This window comes from Physeter macrocephalus, chromosome 9 (assembly GCF_002837175.3).
Source record: "Physeter macrocephalus isolate SW-GA chromosome 9, ASM283717v5, whole genome shotgun sequence".
Lineage (NCBI taxonomy): Eukaryota > Metazoa > Chordata > Mammalia > Artiodactyla > Physeteridae > Physeter > Physeter macrocephalus.
The window spans coordinates 35,797,777-35,803,776 of NC_041222.1; the positions used below are offsets into that span (position 1 = coordinate 35,797,777).

A 6,000-nucleotide genomic window follows, 5' to 3' on the forward strand; every position below is an offset into this window, starting at 1 on the left:
ATTTCTCTAAGGATGCATCGTTTATAACCAGGGCAATGTTTGCAACCTCCCAAGGTCTAAAAAAAGAGGATTATACTTGCAGGACATTTTTTCTTCTGATAATCAGTATCATATAGTACTTAGCGTTCTTTCATAAAATTACGATATCTCAGACTACAGAAACATATGGTTGTCCTAGTTACTGCTATTAGGCAAAAAGTTTTAAATTTCTTTTAAAACTAAATTCTACTCTGAACATGATTTAGATTGAGTCTCTCTTTTAAAATTTTTGCTTAAAATTTTTTATTTGTTGTTCTAATATTAGGGATTGTGTCAATTTTTTCAAATCAATAACCATGGTCCACTGATACTCCATCACCTTAAAAAAAAACTGAAAGACAATGAGCACACTGAAAAGAGAAAAATGAAAACTGCTGTGTAACTTCTTTTTAGCTTCCACATTTTAAACTTTAGAAATTTAACAGCTGCATCAAACACTTGAGATTTCTTTGGCGATAAAACCTGGCAGAATACACGTGGCCATTCACGAACAACACTGGTTTAGTCATCTTTATTATAAAAAATATTTTAAATGTCAGATGTTTAAACTTTACCAATAGCTTCTCTAGTCATTAGAAGTTTAAAGTTAACTGTGTTTAGTATATAATTTAGTTAATAAACATCTAGAGCATTTTAACTATTGGTGCATGTTTTTCTCAGCTGGGTGACTCTGTTCCCCAGGGGACATTTGGCAATGTCTGGAGACATTTTTGGTTGTTATAACTAGACGGAGGGGGGACTTCCCTGGTGAACCAGTGGTTCAGACTCCACCTTCCAATGCAGAGGACCTGGGTTTGATCCCTGGTTGGGGAACTAAGATCCCACGTGCCACGGGGGCAACTAAGCCCACCCGCCACAACTACTGAGCAACTGTGCTCTAGAGCCAGAGAACCAAAACTAGAGAAAAGCCTGTGAACCACAACAAAGAGCTCGCGTGCCGCAACTAAGACCTGTCGCAGCCAAATTAATTAATTAATTAATTTTTAAAAAAAAATCCTAGACGGAGGGGACTGGTGGCATTCAGTGAGTCAAGCTGGGGACACTGCTACACATCTTACAATGCACAAGACAATCCCAACAGGAAATTATCTGGCCAAAAATGTCAAAAGTACCGAAGTTGAGAAACTCTGGTCTAAGCGTACATGCGTTTGCTACAGATAGGCAAAAGGACATATGAAAACCTGAAGCCATGCCTCCTATGTCAAAGCCACTGTGGTTAAAACTACAGAAGGGCCCCAGGAGAAAGACCAGATTTATAAGAATAGTCATTTGGGAACTCCCTTTTTAAGGCAGGGAGTAAGGCATCTGACATCCTGAGCTAGAACCATGAATAAACAGTAACAAAATTCCTTGGTTGGCCCAAAAAAGACTACTTTCCTCAATGCGGCTACACTAATGTACACTTCATAGAAAAGAGAAATTGAGATTCAGGAGAGATCATTTTCAATAGTATTAATTTGTTTCCTACCACCTCATTTCATGAAATATGTACAATATATACATCATAGGTCAGAATTTTTCATTCACTGGAGAATGTGATCACCAGGTATAGCAGTTTCTAAGAGATTTGAAAACAGATGATGCAGCATGAACCAAATTTGATTTGATTTCTTGTGTTTTAAAAAAGAAAAAAGAAGAGCCAATATTTAAAATCCCTTTTTACATATTTTTTAATAAAGATTTTTCAGTTATTGGGTGGGGGAGCTCTGGTCACACTGGGCCAGAATTCCTGCACAGTTATAGGGAGGAAATGGCCAGTACCCACCCAGGTGTTGGCAGATCCTCTGCAGGTCATCTGGAACCAATCAAGGTCCATTTAGCTCTCCCCACACATTACTTGCTCGGTGCCTGTAAATTTGTTGATTTCATTTTGTATATAGTTGATAGTTCTCAAGAAAAACATTTTCCTTAGTGTTAAGCGACTAAATTGCAAATGGAAAAGTAACTAGTGACTCGAAGCAGTCCTATAATTAATCAAGGATGAACTATAATTAATGAAGAATGGAATCCAGTACATACTGAGGGCCAAGGCTGAGAAGGCTCTTTCCAAGGCCAGGTTGAAGCAAAGGCAGAGGAGCTGACAGGAACCTTTAAACCCTCACCATGAAACGGGGAAAACAAACAAACAAAACTTCTTTCATCTATCAATAAAACTGAGTAAAAGTAAATTCGCCGTATATTACATTGTTTTTAAACGTAGAGGAGTTAGCCATTTCTGAGAACTCAAAATCTTCCCAGAACTACCATCCTGAAGGCCTGCAAAAAATCCATTAAGCAACAGCAGAGAGCCACAGAGCCTGCATTTTCCTTCTTGCCCTAACTGAAATCTGTTATCAAATCCTCTGGCAAGGGGGCTTGTTTGGAACTGCCTGGGTTCCTAGCAGGTAATTTACACTGATCTTTAACCACCATTCAGCCCTCCTCCTCCCCTTTATAAAACAAATCTGCCTTTCAGAACAGCTCTCAAAGGGGGGCAGAATGCCCCAGAGGAGCACGCAAGTCCCTGACCGGATGCCTCACCTACCCCTCACCAAATGCAGACCATGCTTTCTCTGAACACTGTATATCTTCCCAATTTGCCTCTTGTCCTACTAATTCTAAAATGAAGACTCTCTTCTCTCTAAAAAGAAATAACAAAGCCAAGGGTGTGCAGGATGCCAGATGATACAAGACTCACCTCCAACCGGACAGCCCTAAGGCAGAGGCTGGACCTACAAGCGACCTCATCCAACGGCAAAGATGAGAAGTGTGCAGCAGGCAGGGGTGCCTGTGTTTTGCTCGGCGTCCAGAGAAAGGGCTGCAAGGGGGGAAAAGAGCTGTGAGCGAGAGCTTCTTCCACCTTAAAAGCTAATAAACAAAAATTGGAAATATTTAAATCAGAAATTGGGTGCTAACAACACAAAACCAAAAAGAAACCTAGGAAGGGAGTAGAATGAGTTTAAAAAGAATCACCTGTTTCGTCATAGACTCAGCAGCGCGCGTTTCCTAGACTTGGCGTGAAGGAGAGGGAACAGGAAGATGGGGAGACGCCTGAGGGCTTCAGAGCCCTTGAGTAGCGTCTCTTCCAGTGGTTTGCCCCAGGGTGAGTCATTTATTATCCTGGCGTAGGCTTCTTTATCAGTAGAATGCGGGTAATAAATGCCTCTTCGCAGGGCTACAGTTAGGTTTAAATGAAGTTAAAGCCTCTGGCGCGAAGGGACATCTATGATTAACTGTTCGCTCCCTGACTATCCACGCCCGCAGCCGCCAACTCCGATTCCTAAGCTCCTACTCACTACGTGGACCAGGGGGAAAGAGACAAGAAAAAGTGGCTTCCAGGTGACACTGGGCACCAGAGTCCTAGCCCCAGGCTCCCCTGACCGGACGGAAGAGTAGGGTCGAAGCAGGGCGCCCTGCACCATCCCCGGCCCCGGGCGCACAAGCTCGAAACTGATTCCCAACGCGCGTCCTCTTTCTCCTGCCCCGGCTACGCTTCCTCTTCCCGCCGGTCAGCCGGCGGAGCTGACCCGGCTCGGGGCAGCGGGGTCCTGGCTAAGAGCCGGCTCCCTCCCTTCAGCCCATCCTTCCCCTTTCCTCCCCTGCAGCCAGGCAGCCGAGCAGGGACATGGTAGGGAGTTAGTTACCAGCAGCGAGCGCCTGGTCCCGAGGACACTGGAAGGTGGTGGGCCGCGCGCTCCTCTCCTGGCTTTACGCTGCGCGGGGCTGCGCCGGTGGCGCTGGAGGACCTCGCCGCCCGGCCTCGGGCCGCCCACCCGCGCGCCCGCGCGCCACGCCCCTCGGGCCGCCCCTCTAGGCCCCGCCCAGCGCATCCCCGCCTAGCCGGCCTCACAGGCCTCGCTCGCCTCGTCCGCCTCGCCCGCCTCGCCCGCCTCACGCACCTCCGCTCTTGCAGGTGCCGCGGGCCACCCGGCAGAGGTCAGCACACCCTCCGGGCGTTTCCGTGGTCTGGGCGGAGGGCTGGACTCCGCGTGTCTCCTCTCTCTGCTTCCTCAGGTTGGCACCGCGTAAGGACTGGGCACGTGAGTGGGGTGTTTTACACCCCCTTCCTCAGAGGCAGGAAACGCGGGAAGCGCCGTCTTCTCTGATTTTAAAAATAAAAATAGGTTTTATAACGAAAAAGAAAAAAAATTAATGCCAAGGCTCTTTACATCATGTTAAAGTTTAGAGGTGACCGTGTAGTTTTTTTTTTCCCCTGATGAACTTTGCTTACTAAATTTAGCATTTTAAAAAACTCATTACATTCGTGTGTATTTTCACATGAAAACTGAAATTAAATTGTGGAACAATCCTCAATGCTTTGCAAAGTAGAAAGCACCTCTCTCCTGCCCTCACTGCCCGTAGCATTGTGTCAATTATTAAAGTCCGCACAATCTCCCTTGCAGCAAGAGGAATATTGCGTACGTGTTTTCTTCCGTTGAATTTTCAACTCCTGGAGCGCTGAACAGGTTCTTACTTATCTTCGTTATCACTTATTCATTCAACACATATGTACTGAAAAAAATGAAGGAACTGACTGAATACACAGTCACTTCCCTGCCCACAGGGTCCTGCTCGAGCTGTAGGGTAAAGCTGAGACCTTGTTAGTGGATGGGCTTCCCTGTAACAGGAGGCTTGCCTGGTGTCCACCATTCTAAGGAAAGGAGGTCGTTGCTCAGGGGAGACGCATGGACACAGAGAGCAGGGCCAGGAAGCACTGAGTATCTGAGGCTCATCTTCTTGGGCTTTGGTCTTGATGAGATTAGATGCCCTAGGGACAGGGTTAGCTGTATAGACATGTCCACACAAAGCAGAGGATGACAGTGCCCAGTAAGTGGAGCATAAATTAGCCACACTGCACAGCACACAGGTTTCAAGCTAACCCACCTCTCTCTTTTATGAACACCTGGCCTTGTCTCTTCTAGACTTTGGAATATTCTGGGAAGACTGCTCTGGACTCAACTCCTCCCCACCCCTGTGCCAGAGTGTTGCTGGGCGAACCAGGACCCTGCAGGCCAGCTATACTGACAATGGCGGAGTCACTAGTGAAATATTCCTGGGGGAAGGTAAATCTTGCCTCTTCCCTGAGGAGATTCCTCCTCCAGTGATAATCTTGGAACATCTTGCTTTCATCTTACTTAAGAGTCTTCTTAATGCGTTCTGTGCAAGACCTAGAACAAGGGGAACTCCTTGTTCATGAACCTCTTTTAAGCGTGGTTTATATTTTTATCATGGAAACAACAGTATGAACCCAAAATATCTTCTGCAAATATACACAGAATTTACATTTTGGTCAGAACTAGAAAAAAAGTAATTGCAATTTTTTTTTCAATCTATTGCTAATCCAGATGACCTTTTTTACTAAAGGACAGAATTATATTTTTTTAATTCCTTAAGTAAAGCCATTGTGAAGTCAATTATGCTAAAACCTTAATACTGCATTATGAAATTAAATTCATAAAGTTTATTAATTCAGTGTTTGAAACTAAGCCTGTCACTTCTTTCCACTAGACTGAACATGTTTCCTCCATCCTCACTTGACCAGTTTTTTTCTTACTGTGCTTACATCAAGAATATTTTAAGTTTGTTTTTAATTGTCAATACTTAGTGTTTCTATTTAGGGGAGCAGAATATGCCACCCCAAAATATGCCTCTTGGGCACAAGGATCATTTTAAACTGGTTATTTTTAAGCAACTGAGACACAAGAGAAGCTCTGGAAACTAAGTACTGTAAAAGTTACCCTTTTGTAAAGATATATTTAGATATAAGGGAAATCACCCTTTGTGAGGGTATCTCCCTCCTTCTACTAGGAAGAGGTGGGAAGACCAAACCTCTAAAACTCTTTTTTTTTTTTTTTTTTTTTTTTGCGGTATGCGGGCCTCTCACTGTTGTGGCCTCTCTCGTTGCGGAGCACAGGCTCCGGACGCGCAGGCTCAGCGGCCACGGCTCACGGGCCCAGCCGCTCCGCGGCATGTGGGATCTTC

The 6,000-nt window shown here is 45.0% G+C and overlaps 1 protein-coding gene across 5 annotated transcripts in view; it reads right to left on the reverse strand.

The window, feature by feature from the left end:
• Positions 1-3,773, reverse strand: part of GCNT1 (glucosaminyl (N-acetyl) transferase 1) — a 228,128-nt gene extending 224,355 nt beyond the window's left edge. For 4 of the 5 annotated variants that reach the window (XR_008618216.1, XR_002892231.2, XM_007120479.3 and 1 more), the window contains exons 1-2: positions 3,663-3,773; positions 2,717-2,836 (exon numbers count right to left, since the gene is read on the reverse strand). The gene's annotated coding sequence lies outside the window, so the exon portion shown is untranslated. Of the gene's footprint in view, positions 1-2,716; positions 2,837-2,991; positions 3,194-3,662 lie in introns of all 5 variants that reach the window. The other variant, XM_007120477.3, reaches the window with a different exon arrangement.
• Positions 3,774-6,000: the final 2,227 nt, after the last annotated feature.